Source organism: Colias croceus, chromosome 2, assembly GCF_905220415.1.
Source record: "Colias croceus chromosome 2, ilColCroc2.1".
NCBI lineage: Eukaryota > Metazoa > Arthropoda > Insecta > Lepidoptera > Pieridae > Colias > Colias croceus.
Genome location: NC_059538.1, coordinates 8,429,774 through 8,447,979, shown reverse-complemented (window position 1 = coordinate 8,447,979; position 18,206 = coordinate 8,429,774). Strand labels below are relative to the sequence as shown.

At 33.0% G+C, this 18,206-nt stretch overlaps 1 protein-coding gene across 2 annotated transcripts in view; it reads right to left on the bottom strand.

Moving 5' to 3' along the window:
• LOC123704005 (zinc finger protein MSN2) overlaps window positions 1-18,206 on the bottom strand; it is a 46,627-nt gene that overhangs the window by 16,324 nt on the left and 12,097 nt on the right. The window contains exon 2 of one of the 2 annotated variants that reach the window (XM_045652249.1): window positions 10,317-10,350. The exons of the other annotated variant lie outside the window; for it this stretch is intronic. The gene's annotated coding sequence lies outside the window, so the exon portion shown is untranslated. The remainder of the gene's footprint in view (window positions 1-10,316; window positions 10,351-18,206) is intronic. 2 annotated transcript variants of the gene reach the window in all.

Here is an 18,206-nt window from a genome sequence, read left to right as displayed (position 1 = left end):
AATGTAACAGCGAAGTGTTTACTGCTTGATATAAGCGTCTCGTTATTTATAGTTGTAAAGTCACTTGTCGTATTTATAAAGCACATGTTTCCTCATAAATAAGGTGACGTACGTACACATGAGTTGGGTCATCTCAGACGTGCCTGTATCGATGTACTCTATCCGGATTAGATACGGTAGAATCAAGAACCAATCTTGACTCGTAATCGGTTTTGCGAAACACGCCTCGTCTCATCTGAAGTCGTTATTATGTTAGACTGCGCCGAATATGTTTGCACGGCTTAACATCAATGCGGCCCGTTAGTGAGCAATGTGAAAGTTTATAATAATCACATGCTCTTTGAGTTAATTGCTGCACTGCAATTAGTCAAAAAGCCCAGAATTATAGATCGCTTGAATCTCTCCACTAATAGGTATGTCAAACGTACCTACAAAATAATAATTTAGCATTTGCTATACCTACTTTCATTCCCTCGTGGTTATTTCAGTGAAAAAATTCTAACCGACATTTATACGAAAACAATAGATGTAACTTCTAAGAACTTAGTAGGTCATGCTATACATTAAACTAAAAAAGAATTCAAAAATGTAGTTTATGATAGGTGATCTACGAGCTTTAAATAATAGATTGCCAGACAAGACAAGATTTCTATCTGCATTAGAGAACTCGGTAAAAAAGAGACTAAACAGTACCCATACAGTTTCACTTCTAATAAAAACAAAACAACTCCATATACTTTCTGAAAATAAACAACTAACCCCCGATGAAAGATATTAATGCCAACAATTGTTTGTACGTATAGTTATTTAAAAATATAATAACTTGATTAGGTAATTGTTATCAAAACATATTTAAAATACGTTGGTAGAGCAGCAGATGAACAAATCGTGCAAGGTTGGACGAGTTTAGTTGGCTACTCTAAATATTTTAAATTCAACAAGTAAAAAAGTAAATGAAGCAGTCGCTATGAAAGAGAATTCTATTGAAGACAGATTGCTGTCACTTCGTGTGCAGTGTGCACGCAATCAGAATGGGGAATACGCACGCTTATCATTTAACTGGAAAATCAATCTTACTTGCTTTTTTAACGTTACGCGAATTGTTCCAAGCAAAAAGTTTTAAGGTCACTGCCGAATACCCAATGATTAATAGACCAATGAGTGTGTACCTACTTACAAAAACGTGAACAGGATTCGTAGTAAAATCCGGATAACAATGACAAAGGGAGACATACAGTCAAAGTCAAATTTTCTAGCAAAAAATTACAGCCAATGACCCGACGTCCGGTACTAATGTTTCACGCCGTCAATGTCATAGAACTTCCCGTTTCTAATAAATTTATATATACATATTATTATCTAAAGACGCACGTTTCATTTAGTTACTCCGCAATACAAATGAGTTTTACTACAATATGCAAATGTGAGATACAATTCAGTATTGACATGTACGACTATTATGTCTTCATGATTAATGATTTCTATTCACTACAACTACACAAATGAATCACAGAAGCACAAAAATAAACTCACATCCTATAAGCTTTGAACTTGAAAGATATTAACTATTAAGGACGCTGTCACAAATCTGCGTTACTCAAATTTAGGTATCTAACGTCGCCACGTGGTTCGCGGGAACATCGCGCTCACGTAAACATAGCGCATTCCATTTTATAGACCATCTTCATACTTGATATTATTTTTTTTTTATATTTTTATTGAAATTGATTCCAGAAGATTACTGGGAACTTTAAAAATTCATTTTGTTACTATTATTAGTAGGTACGATCCTTATAAGTATTTTAGTGTATTCAACCAACTTAAAAAAGTGTGACTATTTTACAACAATTTGAATATGAATTGTATTATTGTATACAATATCGAAGCTTTTTAAGAAATATATAAAATACTTTTTTAAGAATTATTATCATACATAATATTATATGTTACCGGCAATATATTAAACCCGGCATTGTAAGCAATTCTTAGTAAATGTATGTTATTCCGAGAAACAGTCGGAATGAAATAAATTAAATTCGTTACCACACATTCACATTACCTATATCTTTAAATATGAACTTTTCCTAAGTAGCAAACACATTTGCAAATGTGGGTGGTTTTTGGGGTAGCTATTAACCAATATGAGGTCAAAACTAAAATCCAAGATGGCACCGACGAAAATTTGAAATCTTTTCGTCATGGGTGTCATTTTCAAGGAGTTGGAGTAGCTATTAAATAAGTATTAATCAATATGAGGTCAAATCTAAAATCGAAGATGGCGCCGACGAAAATTTTACATCATTTCGTCACGGGTGTCATTTTCATGGTTATTGGGGTAGCTATTAACGAATATGAGGTCAAAACTAAAATCCAAGATGGCGCCGACGAAAATTTTACATATTTTCGTCATGGGTGTCATTTTCATGGTTTTTGGGGTATCTATTAACCAATATGAGGTCAAAACTAAAATCCAAGATGGTGTCGACGAAACTTTACATCTTTTCGGCATGGGTGTCATTTTCAAGGTTTTTGAGACAGCTATTACCAAATCCCCAATGTAACCGTCGATAATTAGGTATATTTTTCTTACTCCTTTAAAGTAAACTTAAATAAAATAACAAAAACGTTAACAACCACAGTTTTGTAGAAAGTCTTAAAAAAAACAATTTTAAAGAACATTGAAATGCATATTTAGAAATTTAATATAAAACGCAACTCTGTGGCAATCATGTTAATATTCTGACAGATATTAGTAACTTTAAATATATTCTTTAAATATATTCGCTAAACTTTATTTAAAATAAAGTTTATCTAAAACATTTAAACGAAGAGAATAAAATAAAAAAGAACGTGTGTGCCGAGAAAACGTGTCAGGAGTGAAACTTCTTTGGCGAGATTCATAGATACCAAAATCGCCGCCTTGCTCCATAACGCGACAGTATTACCATGACGCGATCTTGAAATTCGACGACCATCTTGGATTTTAGTTTTGACCTCATATTCGTTAATAGCTACCCCAAAAACCATGAAAATGACACCCATCACGAAAAATGTCAAATTTTCGTCAGCGCCATCTTGGATTATAGTTTTGACCTCATATTCGTTAATAGCTATCCCAAAAACCATGAAAATGACACCCATGATGAAAAGATGTCAAATTTTTCGTCGGCGCCATCTTGGATTATAGTTTTGACCTCATATTCGATAATAGCTACCCCAAAAACCATGAAAATGACACCCATGACGAAAAGATGTAAAATTTTCGTCGGCGCCATCTTGGATTTCAGTTTTGACCTCATATTGGTTAATAGCTACCCCAAAAACCATGAAAATGACACCCATGACGAAAAGATGTAAAATTTTTGTCGGCGCCATCTTGGATTATAGTTTTGACCTCATATTCGTTAATAGCTACCCCAAAAACCATGAAAATGACACCCATGACGAAAAATTTTCGTCGGCGCCATCTTGGATTTCAGTTTTGATCTCATATTGGTTAATAGCTACCCCAAAAACCATGAAAATGACACCCATGACGAAAAGTTGTAAAATTTTTGTCGGCGCCATCTTGGATTATAGTTTTGACCTCATATTCGGTAATAGCTACCCCAAAAACTATGAAAATGACACCCATGACGAAAAGATGTAAAATTTTCGTCGGCGCCATCTTGGATTTCAGTTTTGACCTCATATTCGTTAATAGCTATCCCAAAAACCATGAAAATGACACCCATGATGAAAAGATGTCAAATTTTTCGTCGGCGCCATCTTGGATTATAGTTTTGACCTCATATTCGATAATAGCTACCCCAAAAACCATGAAAATGACACCCATGACGAAAAGATGTAAAATTTTCGTCGGCGCCATCTTGGATTTCAGTTTTGACCTCATATTGGTTAATAGCTACCCCAAAAACCATGAAAATGACACCCATGACGAAAAGATGTAAAATTTTTGTCGGCGCCATCTTGGATTATAGTTTTGACCTCATATTCGTTAATAGCTACCCCAAAAACCATGAAAATGACACCCATGACGAAAAATTTTCGTCGGCGCCATCTTGGATTTCAGTTTTGACCTCATATTGGTTAATAGCTACCCCAAAAACCATGAAAATGACACCCATGACGAAAAAAAGCCAAATTTTCATCGACGCCATCTTGAATTGTTTTACCCCACCAATCTATTCAACAACCCATAAAAAAGAGGATCTCAGGCAAGGTAATTTTAAAAACATAATTTTAAATTACAAATAATTGGAATATGAAACTTATACAGTTTACTCATAAAAAGTATCAAATATTTCAAATCACGAAAAAGACAGTGCACGCACAATAATCTTTTTTATTTCGTTTTTATTTTTGGCACGAGGAGCGATACACCCGTCCTTCCAAGAGCGCTTCTGAGCGCGGTCTGACGAACCGCGAGAACAAAATGTATGAAGAAATCGACAAGTATTTTTAATTTAGCTCATTATTGAAATAAAATTTTGATTTAGATTCATAAAAATTACACCATATATAAAGGACTATATATCCCTCAATAAGATATAGTTAAGAAGATAGATTAGGCTCTTAATTTTCCTAAAATGGTACCGGTTTAGACCTCATTTTTTTGCATTTTATGCGTTTATTGTGATGGAAAAAACGTATTTCAGCGACAATTTTGTATGACGTCGTACAATTTTTATAAGATGAACGTAGAGCTGAATATATTATCTTTAAATTAAGATATTACTATGTTCTCACGTGTAATTGCTTTAAGTTAAAATGGTACCGAAAAACAGCGTGTTTTTGTAAAAATACGTTATAGCGTCCTTAATATAAGACGAGAAAGGTTAGAATATGTATTAGCAATCTAAATCTATTTAAATTTTAGTTTTTCCGCCTTTGATTTGAGTATCTATGTTTGATCAAATGTTTATCCAAGTTTGTAAGAATAGTGCAATTTGTCTAGAGTTTTTTATTATAAAACATTATCATAGACCCATTTTTTATTAAGAAAAAATAAATAGAATAAGAGGAAAAATTTTAGTGTCAAACAAAAGATATTGTTCGCTCAATCAGAAGTGCTCCAGTTTTTCTACTATATGAACTACTTATACGGCTAATAACTAGAAATACGCGTGTACCGAAGGTAGTTCCGTATCGGTTGACGTCCGGCAAACCTTCGACATTTCCGAGCCAAACACTTGGAGATAGGAGGGGAGGGGGCTCAGCGGGAGGGCGCGAGGGGCGCGGGGGAGCGGGGGCATCAACCGACAGTGTGCGAACCGCGAGGTCGCTGTCTTTTTACTCAAATTACCTCCTGACATTCGATTTTAATGGAATATTGAATTTAAGCATAACAAGTACCGATGTAATGGAATAAAATTAGGTTATCGTAACAAGAAAACGGTCCACGAGTGGCCATCTTTAAACTCACGGCCTGCCCAATAAGAATTCGAAACATTTAACATTTGCCTCTGTAGCGAACGTCTACTTGTCTCGCTCGTTACACTGCTAAAAGCTTGTTGTTAGAGTGGAACAAATATAGGAACATGCTTCTATCGACGAATAGTCATTGTTCTTGATCGTAATGGAACAAAATAAAGACAGAGCAGCGGTATTCGTGACTACGAGACAAAACTATCAAGATTAAAGTGTGCGAATGAGATAGAGTATAAGGTTTTTGGGTCGATGTCCGGACGGAGGAACTTAAAATTGAATTAAACTTAAGAATTATGTCTATTTAGAACATATTGAATACCAAGAAGTAAGTATTTTTAGAAACTATTAATGTTTTTATTTTGTCGTGAAAACAAGTTACGATTGCTCAGAATTTTTTTAAAGTAATATCTAATCAAAACATAATATTAATGAAAAATTACTTATTTCTTATATTATTATGGTAGAATATTTAAAATCTAATACTTTTAAGTAAATATAAGAATTGATGGAATGGAATTCTTATAAGAAAAATACTAGTTGTGACGTAGTGCATCTCTGTAGCCATTCCAGATGATGACGTAACGGGACGTCGAGTGTTCCGTCTCTGTCTCTACGTCCCGCTCATACCGTTACGCCGGCGTCCTTGGCTGAGTTCTTTCTTGCGCGGGCGCTGCAGGTCGCTCTCAACTCGTTCCGCGCTGTAAGCACTAGCTGCGCACGTGTGTTCCACGCTTCCCATGTGTGAGTTTTTTATTATGTTTGTGTGCGACACACCCGCGCTGTTTGCGGCTGTGTGCGTGCATTGAATTAGTCCTAACGGATATTACGGAATTTGTCAGATAAATATTTCAAATATAGTGTAACAAGAAATGCTGCGTGAATCGAATAACTTTAGCCTGTGGTCTACTGAATAAACTTTTATTATAACTTTAAAACTGTTTTTTTAAGCTTGGACCTTAATAATTACAATACGCTCTACATGTATGTTTATAATACCTACGCATATGAAATAACTTTAAACAAACCCATTATAATATTCTAAATTCTAATCTCTAAATCTTTTAGTACCGACACTGCACTGGTATATTTAAAAAGGTTTGACATTTTATTGTAATGGACTTGTCCTTTTGTTATGCTGAAATGAAGCTTTTATTATTTTTCATAGAAATTGATTTACGCTACCTTACATTGACGCTAAGTAAAACTTTAAAAAATTTGAAGTCAGAAACTAAATCTGGACCATTTAGTTATATTTTTGCAATGTTGACCTAGATTCTTTTATTAGGAACTCAAATCGCTTATTACATTTTATCGAATCAGTAATGACATTCGTCCACACAACCTTGTCGGGTAACAATGCCCGGTTCACGTGTTCAACAGATATAACAATTTCGAAATTATAAAGGTCAGTATCACAGTCATGCGTAGAACAATTACAATTTTAATTACTTCACGTTCTGATTTTTTTTTATCTCAAACGTATTTAATACGATGAGGCTAATATCTGTAGTTATCGAGAATTGAGCAAGCGACAAGGACGTTGATCGGCTTACGAGTTACGACGCGACGTTATTGCGGCAATCGCTCGCAAATAGGAGCTTAATACTATTGCCAGCTTATTTTATCGAACAAAGAATCAAATTCTTTTATTTCATAAACGTAATTGGTTCACTTATGTTATCTCGTCAACATTTGTACTCTAAATTACTTTTACATTGCTTAATTTTTGCTAAATATTAAATAGAAATAGCCTACATTTTTCAACGTATAAAAAACGTGGTTAGTGAGTATTATGAATCAGTTTAATCCACCTTTGTAATAGACACGATAATACTACGTAGGCCCGCACACAAGCACGCCGTATCGAATATAAGTTTGATAAGTTTAGGTAGAGGTGTGCGTTGACACACACATACACCCGCAGGAGGTTCAACGTACCAGTTGCCAACTACGAGAGTTCCTTGTTCCACTTTACCACTGACACTGCCTCCAAAAAGTTCCCAATACAAATCAGAACATGTACCATTGTTACATAATCTTATTAGGTAAATTAAATAGTTCTTTATCTACTCATAAATATTTAGAAACTCAACGTTATGAATAATACTAACTAAATTAAACCACTCGATGGTTATTCGAGAAATTTAAATTGTTTTTACGTAATGCATGTTTCCATCTATTCATAATTGAAATAAAATATATTAATAATTTAAGTGCTATAGCTTTTCATATTTTATGAGCAAGATATTCAAGATAAAAGCAACAAAACTGGAATAAAATATCTCTGCAATAGAGCGCCGGCGATGTTCTCTCGAGCGCCATACAAAAGACTTCAACGACCGTCTCAGTGTTTTATGTTCCTTTCAACATTTTATGCCCCGTGATATTATAATAAAGGTAAACCTATGTGCAGTAAATACCTCCGCTTTACTATATATCTTTAACTTATATCTGTATTTTAAACTCTTTTAATTTTAGAATAGTACGTACCTATTACATACGCACGATTAATTTTCGTTTATTAACTCAACAACATTTATTTTAATTCACATTGTGATATAATGATCTTCTAAATATGAAAATAGTTATATATTATAATAAAGCGTTTAAGATTTATCACAGATGAAATTGATTATAACTTATGTAGCTTCGTTAACATACAAGTGGGTACAACTACACAATCGAACATCTAAGTAATTACGACAAGAGAAATTTTATGATCTGCCATAAATAGTAACTATAAATATTTCTTCTCCGTAATTATAATTAGATTTGCAATTTTATACACTGCTATAAATTAAACTAAGTTATTGGTTATCTACATCGTACAGGATTATAATAATTTAGTTATAAATTTGTCTGCTTTAGTGAAATTGATGATATTGCTATTGATTGAAATGTATTTTAAAATCGGGAAGAATAATTAGTAACATATTGCAGTAGGTATTCAAATTTTACATGATATAAATTTAGTGAATTATTATAATAAGTATGATACGTGTGAACGGCTGAACCGATTTTGATAATTATTTTTTTAAATGTTTGTGGAAGTCCAAGGATGGTTCTTATGTAGAGAAAACGTAAATTACATATTAACCACGGGCGAAGCCGGGGCGGACCGCTAGTTATATATAATAGACATAATAATAACTTTCGGTGGAATATTTGTAAAAGGTATTCGATAAGAACGACTTTCTACAATTCATTCCGATACGTAGGTATACTTATAATAATATTAAAATAACTTGTACCAAATCACTCATTTTAATGGATAATGTTTGCGTATTATCGGATAGATATACAATGCAGTGAATTGTCATCTATAATGCATCTAATTTGATACGTTTTCAATGGTATGAGGAAAATGGTGCGCAACGTAGAAAACAAATTCATGGTCTCTATTATACAGAGTGTCCCACTGTTGGTATACTAAGCTCAAAGGAAGTTATAGTTTTGCTTACGCTGAGTACGTAAAAAATACTACTATATACTTATAAAATTCCAGACGCAGTTTTTTTTTTCAAATGTTTGAATTCTAATAATTCTATGTGTAGGTACAATCCTAACAAGCAACCCGCCCACGTGACCACGCTACCACGTGACCTATCGTTTAAGATTATGTTTTAACAGACAAAATGCTCACATTAGCGAAGCGGTATATATTATACTGGCTGAGCGAAGCTAGAGAAATTACTTGATTTTCAGGAAAAATTTAGCTAAAATTTTTTGTTGTCAATTTGTTGTTTAAGTATTTTTCGTGATCAGTGTATGCGAAACTACAATTCCGTTCGCACTTAGTATATCAATAGAGGGACACTCTGTATAATAGGTCGATTTCAATTACATAATTAACTCTTTTTCCTTGTATTTCATTTTTACTCTTTGAAATATTTTGAACTTACCTGTAAATAATTGCAACTAAACTTTAAAACTCTACCTACAATCTACATGGATTAAATCGATATCTTTGAATCAGAGCTTAATTTGTCATTGTCTTATTTGGCGTCATTGCTGGGGTTAGTATATATTGTATAGTATAGTATATCAATCACAACGTATAAGTACTTCACTATTAGTCTCAAAATAACAGTTAAATGTCTCAAACTAAATGTGATCACAAAAATGCCAAAAAATATGTTAATAGGCGGTTTTATGCAAATAAAACATTTTAATCTTATTTAAACAGTTTAAATGCTACATCGAATATGCCCGCAGCCTCGCCTGCGTTTTCAAAGAAAAACCCGCATAGTTCCCGTTCCCGTGGGATTTCCGGGATAAAACCTAGCCTATGTTGCTCAGTAAAGATGCAGCTTTCTAATGGTGAAAGAATTTTTTAAATCGATCCAGTAGTTTATGCGTGAAAACCATACATACATACATATATAATTACAAACCATTCCTCTTTATAATATTAGTATAGATAATCTGCATATTTCAATTTCTCCAATTTATGAAAAGTATTTTAAGGTATTTAGAATAAACAAAACAAGAGTATATAATAATAAAAAATGATGAAAAAACGAACGAAAGGACCGACCGACCTGGAGAAAACTACTCATTACCAGAATAAGAGCAAAGTAATTTTGTTGTTCTTCGAAGTCAAACTTTAAAGTACTTTCTGTGGAACGGGCATTAACCTTCCTAGTAATCAACATTAGTTTGATAGAAATCAATATAATAAAACCGCATATAAAGTATCATGAAAATTACTCCTATTATTGTTTTTTGTAGGTATATAGGTACCTACTTGGTCATATAGGTAAGTTTAACGATCTCATAACATTAATATAATTCCTACTCATTTAAAATAGGACTCTTTGCAGTCACATATCAAACGTAAAATTAATGAAATTGAACTAAACTATGTTAAAAAAATAAAATGTTACCTCAATATGCGCATGTGGCAGCTATTTAGGTACACTGAAAAATAAAAATAAAAAAAATAATCAAAAATTGTTCGTGATAATTACTAATAATTGAATAATTTGAGCATTTTTATATATCAAATATTTTAAGATGTCAATAAAAATGATAATGAAATTTTAAGCCCAGCAAAGCATAGGTCCGTCGTCATCGTATCCGTTGAAAAAAATATTCTTAAAAATATAGGTTGTAAAAACCATATTGCAGATAAAAACAACCATAAAATTAGAAAGCGGTAATTGATTGATGTCCGAAATTGAACACTTTTTTCGATACAAGTTAGAAAAACACTTTGGCACCATGCAGGTGGGTCACTAAGTGTCTTCGCTTGTACTCGTTGTGCCAATCATTCATACATTAAACATTATCTTTTCCATTTGCATCGCTTTATGTAATCATATTAGGCTTTATGCTTTCGATTGACGGCCGAAAACTTTACAAAAAATACATATCCGCACTAAGATACAGCATGGAAACTTGTTTTATTATTTACTTTAAATTCACTAATACGTCGATGTAGGTTGCACACGTTGAGTTAAACATACTTCAATTTCGTTACTATTAAATGTTATATGTATTTTTCTGTTAAGATCGTTAGTTGAGGCTTTCTGTATACACAGCACTCGCTGTCTCGTGAATATGCATTTGAAATTCCTTATGATGAGGAATGTAAACATATTGATACGTTTTTACGTTTGTATATTTATCACTTATTGTTATTTGCATATGCTGTGGAAACATGTTAAGTTCTTACATTATCTGAAAATACTTTTAAATATGTAGACTCAAAATAAAGGCTTTTTAGTATTAGCTAAAAGTTTATGTTTTTTTTTTGTCAATTTTACTTACAGTTCATAAAGAACGGACATAATCTATAATTCTAATTTAGATTTTTGTTTGATTATTTTACATATTATGATGCAATAGGAATTATCTATACAATTATATAATTTGATAGGCTCTGTTAACTCAGACATTTTGATGAACTTTAATGAAAATAGATTGAGTTAACTTTCTATGGTTTACAAGTTTCCTGCGATAGAGACGTCAAATATCGTATTAGGTGTCAAGTGTTGATGAATAGGAAATTATGAGGTAATTAAAAGCCATTACACCTATGTACCTGTAAGCTTACGAGGTATATACTTCTTATTAACGTATTACATATTTTACCTTTCGAATTTGTGCTCAGGAGATAACATCTCGTACGAGTTTTTCTTTCATATTTTTATAATTTATCAGGATATTCAAATAGATTTAAATCTAAATTGGTTATAACAATAAAATTGTCCTATTGAAAATGACATATATACATGCACATTAAATCTATAAATAGTTATCTCATTATAAAGTAATTATGTTTATATCCACACTTTACTAAATAACCTTTATGTTGAAGTGTGTGTGTGTGAGTAATGTGTATATTTACAATTAAGCAATATCCGTATATGTATAACAAAAATGTTATAGCTTTGTATTACAATAGCCTGTAAAGATATTATGTTATGTTTGCTGAAGCGTTTGCTGTCCTTGAAGTAGATTCTGGGACAACAAGCGTATGCTATTTGATTTCATTACTGTAACGTAACAAACTAATTGATGTAAAACTTTGCTTTAGTAATCTTTAAAATGGTTACTATTTATGCAATAAGCCTACCGCGAAACTCCTTAGCATGCAAATTTATACGCGTTGAGTAAATATCTAAGTGTTGAGAAGGCTGTGCGCACTTGATGGAAACTGGTGCAGTATAAAGTGGTGCAAATAGCAGAACCAGTCCTGCGGCAGGAAGCGGCCTCGAGAGCCGCCGCGACCGTGCGCCCCCCGCGCGCCGCCGCCCTGCCCGCACCGCACACCCCGCTCGCCCTCACCACCTGATCCAGACAAAGCGTGTCCTTCGTGTCACTCGTGACGCATACAAGTGCATTGCACTAATAAATAAGTCCTTTCCATGGCCGGTTACACATATCGTACTATTCGGTCAAAGTAATGCGGCAGTGAAATTTTCTCCTCAAGTGTGCTTTTGATATGCCCATCGAAAGGTTGTGTTGCCCATTGAACATTGTCTTATGTACATCATTTGTGTACTAGGCACGCTAACAATGTTTAATAGCGAACAAGGCGCATTCCATGAACGAATCATCATCAATCATTGCTCCATGAGGAACCGATGACCTGACAGTTACAAGTCTGCCAATTTATTATAATGATTTATACGTTGAGAAAAATTATCATAGACCCTGATCACTTAATTAATAGACGATGATCAGAGTGACGTAGAAGGCGATAACGCGGAATCTCTAAACATATTTACACCATTAGCTTTTGTAAAAATAACAAGCGCTTACAGAGCACGATCAACTTTTAAAGCTCTCTATATAGAACGGAGAGATTTAAATGATTGCAGCTTTATATAAGAAGTTTTATTAAGAAGCATTTGTTGCAAGTAAATCGTGACTCAAATGTATCTAGATGGAATCGTAAAACGGTTTCGTGAATACAGAGCAACAGACCAGCGTTGGCTAAGAGCACGCGGTCAGAGAACACGTGAGCGGGCATCGGCCCTGACAAAGCCGCGTCTACGTCACAGGCGAGCCAGCGTGTCTCATCGGCCTGCCAAAGAAACGATCTCATAGAAAGTAGAGCAAGTCATTTATTTATTCAGTGCAACGGCGGGTGTGAGCGAGACGGCGCCGCGAAACTGGCTCATTAAAATAAAAATCCGATTTCCGAGTGCAACTCGCGCGGAGCGAAATAAAAGTTTCCGACGAAATTTGCTCGAGTTATTCCAAAAAAGGCGCACGAAACGCCTCCGCGCTGAGATCGCGAGATACAAGTGCGAGAGAAACCGACCGCAATAGCCTTCGACAACACGCGCCGATTCACGACTAAATGCTTTCGATTGCCGCCCCGTACTACACAATGCTTCACATCTGTAATTACCGATCCTTTTCGCATACTATCTGCTGCCCATTTCGCTTATCTTCCGTGACGCACTATAGCATTGGAAAAGTTAAAACACCAGTAATACACGGGTGCTGTGTCTTTTCCGTGTTAATGTTCACCGGTGCTCGGTTTTCACTGAGCAAAGTAAACTATTGTCTGAACATTACGCAGCAGCAACGTTGCATTATCGGCACGATAAAAGGCGGCTCTATAATCATCGTCGCAAGTCACGAGATCCGCACGCGCATATTATGCTATTTAAATAACACCATGCACGACATTCTACAGCCGTCCGCCTGAATGCTAATTGTATCATAAATTTTAATTCAATAATTCTCGCTAATCTTGACAGCGATTTATATGGGATGAACGTTAAATCGTTATTATAATATGTAGATAATCATACGAAGACTGCATTCCGGTAGCGACTTAGGTGTAGACTGCAGTAGCATAGTCACTTTTTATGAAGAAAGTTGTCTCTTGATTGCATTTTCATCGTTAATTAAATACAAATGATAATTCCATATAATTGAGTATTTTTATTAAAAAAATAAATTGCCTTTCACCTCTTAAGTCCTAGCGTTTAATTTAATATCTGAACAAATTTTATGATTTACTGACGTATACGAGCGCTGTACAAAGTAATGGCTCATAAAAATGATTTGGAACAACAATGTCTTTGATTTAATTATTTTCGAGGATTACTTTTTATTTATTATTTGAGAGTGTCATATAAAAATCGATTAAAAACGTCAAGTCATATTTTAAATATCTTGACCTACATGATTTACATCAGAAGCGTTAGGATTGTGGTACGATAAGATAAAGCAATATTTAATAAGACTATCAAGTTTACGGAGACCAATATAAGTGTATTTTAAATGACAATTATAAAAGGAATTTATTTAATAACATAATTATGTATTTTCGATCAATATAAAAACTTGCGATGACCCTTAATGTCAGAGAGACGAGCAACGTCTTAATTTTAATGACTTCTGCATAGGTCAATAAGGCGTTTTGTATTATTAACTTATAAGAGTGGACGCATTTAAAGTGACCTTAAGAACTGCTATGGCCATGTCGACTTGTAGCCTGACTCGATTCAGTTCCGTTATTGATATTTAATTAATATTCTTTGTCAGTATAAACTATATTCAGACTTCCTTCTTGCCATTATGAAATTGCATGCGTATAAATGTCTCAAAACTCTTTTACAAATAATAAAGGCATAAAATATATACAAACGATTTAAGTAAAATGTTAAAATTAGACACGCGTCGTTGTAACTAATAATGTTACCATTGTATTCGGAGAACCATTGTAAATACAAATAGTCTTACAAGTATTATTTTTTTGTTTGAAAAAGCAGCACTTACTGACTGGGCTCAAGTATGTAATTTTACTTTATTTTTTATATAGTACTGTATATAATATTGAAAATTATGTGTTTATTTAAAAATAATTTATATATAGGTATTATTACTAGACGTTCTTAAGAAAATAAATTATATCTATTATATGTAGAGAAAACCTGGATAACTTTGTCCAATATTTTAACAGAACCAACATTGATACCCTATTTTAAGCTGTAAATGTATATATTCTAGCCGCCGTTACTAAAAATCATTGTTATGCATCAACATTGTATTTATTTACTTACATATATCATTAAATGCTATATATTATTATTAGCTTTCCACCCGCAGCTTCGCCCGCGCAGTCAAAGAAAAATCCGCATAGTTCCCGTTCCCGTGGGATTTCCGGAATAAAACCTATCCTATTTCCCCGGGTAAAAAGTAGCCTATGTCCTTTCTCGGGTATCAAAATATCTCTATACCAAATTTCATGCAAATTGGTTCAGTAGTTAAGGTGTGATTGAGTAACAGACAGACAGAGTTACTTTCGCATTTATAATATTAGTAGGGATTTTAATAACTCCAACGAAGATCTAATAATGACAGAAAGCATTCGCCCACACCTGCGGCACGTTATGCGTTTCTACTTAATTGCAAATCAAGTATAATTTCTAACATTTTATATGAAACTTTATACTATTTTAATGTGACAACATTACTATATGAATATATTATTCATATATATTACATATCATTTGTAGTAGTACAGACCACTCGTAAATCGTTATAATTCTGTAAACTCCGCGTAAATTCCGAGCTAAAAGGTTCGCATAGTAAAGTTTATTAGGGTACCGCGAGCATCGAACGATATCTTCTAGATCAAGTCACGTCGCTCGTGATATAAATATTATAAACATTGTCCTGGGTCCGGCTCGTTGCATAATAATCGCTACCGGTACCTGTCATTAAGTGTTTCTCGGTACTACAATTGTGTTTATAATTACATAGGATTTATCATTTACATTTCCATTAGATACTGAAACTATTTTGATTTATACACTTAAAGTATATAAGGGAACTGGTTTAAAGCCGGTTGTGTTCTGCTTATAGTGACAAGTTAACTCGCTATTTTTTACACATGTTTCATGTTGGCTTTTAGGTTTTTTTGTTACTTTTATGTGATTTGTTTACTTGTTTGTTTTTGTACTCCTATGATTTATATATAGCATAGAGTGCACACAATATTAATCGAATCTTAATATTATCCATATATTAATCAGATGAGACCACGTGTCACTGATTACATTTAGATAATAAACAAAAAGTTGAACAGTGATATTCTATGAGGATGTAGAGTCTCTCTTGTTCTATTAAAACATTCGCCCATATATTCATTATTTCCTTATTTTTCTAAAATAAGAGGAGTCGTTCATATAATTGTTTATTCGTTATTAAGTCGATTGAATGTAAGAAATGATTATTAATATCCCGGAGAAACCATCAGTTATACGAACGCGAAAGCTATTAAGTCAGCTTTGCACTTCCACGCCATAATTCATTACTTATTTACTATAAATTATAATTACTCAAAATACATAATATCGGTTTTGTACTAAGATCTTCGTTAAAGAACTAAATTGTAGCATTTATCTGGAAATTACTTATTAAATTGAGGTTTATTAGAATCAATCAAACTTTACTTTCTAAGCCATGACTAGAGTCTATCAAGATATTCTATTAAAGCAGTAAAATTGGAAGAATTTTCAAACGAATAGATTTTATAACTAACGTTGGCTTAGTTCAAACAAAACAAAGTTTAAAATTGACATTTATATTTTTTATGGTGTATTCATTACACACACATAATTAAGGAAACAAAGAAAGCAAACTCAACAAATTCAAAGAAGATATCTACATTAGAAGGAAATGATAACAATTTTTAGTCTTGTTGGTTCAATGTTTAGGTAAATAGTAAATAGCTAAATAGACATATTATATGGATTTAACGGTGTAGGCTAAAAAATATAGCGTATGTATTGCATTTGTTGAATATTCCAATTAGTTATTTAACTCTACGTAGAATGACACATAGCGTTTTTGACCTGTCGATAGATCTGACACAAGTGGGTCAAAACGCTCAGCAAACATCCGGGTAGGAATCAAGGTACATAGTAAATATTTTTATCAAAATAATGTTCTAACAAATTAGGAACTTTAAGATCACATTAAAAAGATGTTTCCTTTTATTGTTATTTTAAATTCATAAATATCCATTTAAAGTAATAAAAATATAACAAAATTTTATTGTGGTTTGTTGTCGTTAACAATGACTCATTTTATAAAATAAAAAATAATTGATTTATCAGATTTATTTAAAAAAATATTTAAGAGACATTCATTAAATAGAATAAATAGGAAGCGGTGCGGTCAATTCAGAATAAATTATTTAACACGTATGTTGGTAAGCCTATGGGCTATGACTCATATATACGATAATGACAAAAAAACAAAATACCTATCGTCCTATTAGAGCTGTGCCGTGGCCGTGCAGACCGCAACCGGATACCCTGACAGATGCACAATCACACTAACACAAAACTCTCACGAATTTTTCTCCCAACACTTTCACGACTTCCACTAATTATTATCCACTTTATCGGGCATCTACAATTTGATTTACGTCTACTTCTTGTACACCTCGATCCGTACACTTTTTCTTTTCGGTAAGGTAATTTAGGCGGGTCTTACACGGTGTGACCCCGACTATGTGGTTAGTGTTCTTATAAGCAATCATTCAAGCAGCCTCTAATGATGAGCGAAATTCAATTTGGGTTCTCAATTAACATGATCATCATTTAATGTGCTCGTAACCTTTTCTCGAAGCAATTTTAACTAAATAATTATGAATATAATTAACAAAAGGGACTCCTCCATTTCTTAATCGCTTATTAAGCCTTTCCGTTTAATTAAATTTCATCGCCCTACTGTTTATCTAGTAATGATTTCTGTGAATATTTAATTGAAATAACTGGTAACGAGTAAAAAGGACACATATTAAACTTTAATTAATAATTGAATGTTGCTAGACATGAAATAATGTAACATTTATGGTACAAATAATTCACTTATATTATTATCGATTAAGCAATAAGCGACTGTGTAGTGTTGTTTAAGAGAAAACTTAATAAAAGGTCAATCTTTCGATTTAAATTATAAGCAAATAAGCCTACCAACATATTGACACTTTACAAACTTTAATACATTCTAAGCATTTTATTTTGTCGTTAAGTTTTCTTAATGGCTTATTAGAAACATAGAGCCCTTAATAACAAGCAAATTTACCACATATTTGCTTGTTATAACATCAAAATTATTTAACAACATTATTTAAATACCGAATAAATAATATGTTCACATTTAGTAAAAACCTAAAAATTACTCAACCACGGATGAAATCGGTGTTGTATATTGCATTCTTACTCGCTATAATACGTTTAAGCAATTAAAATTTTTAAATTTAATTTTATACATTTTTAATTACTTTTATATGG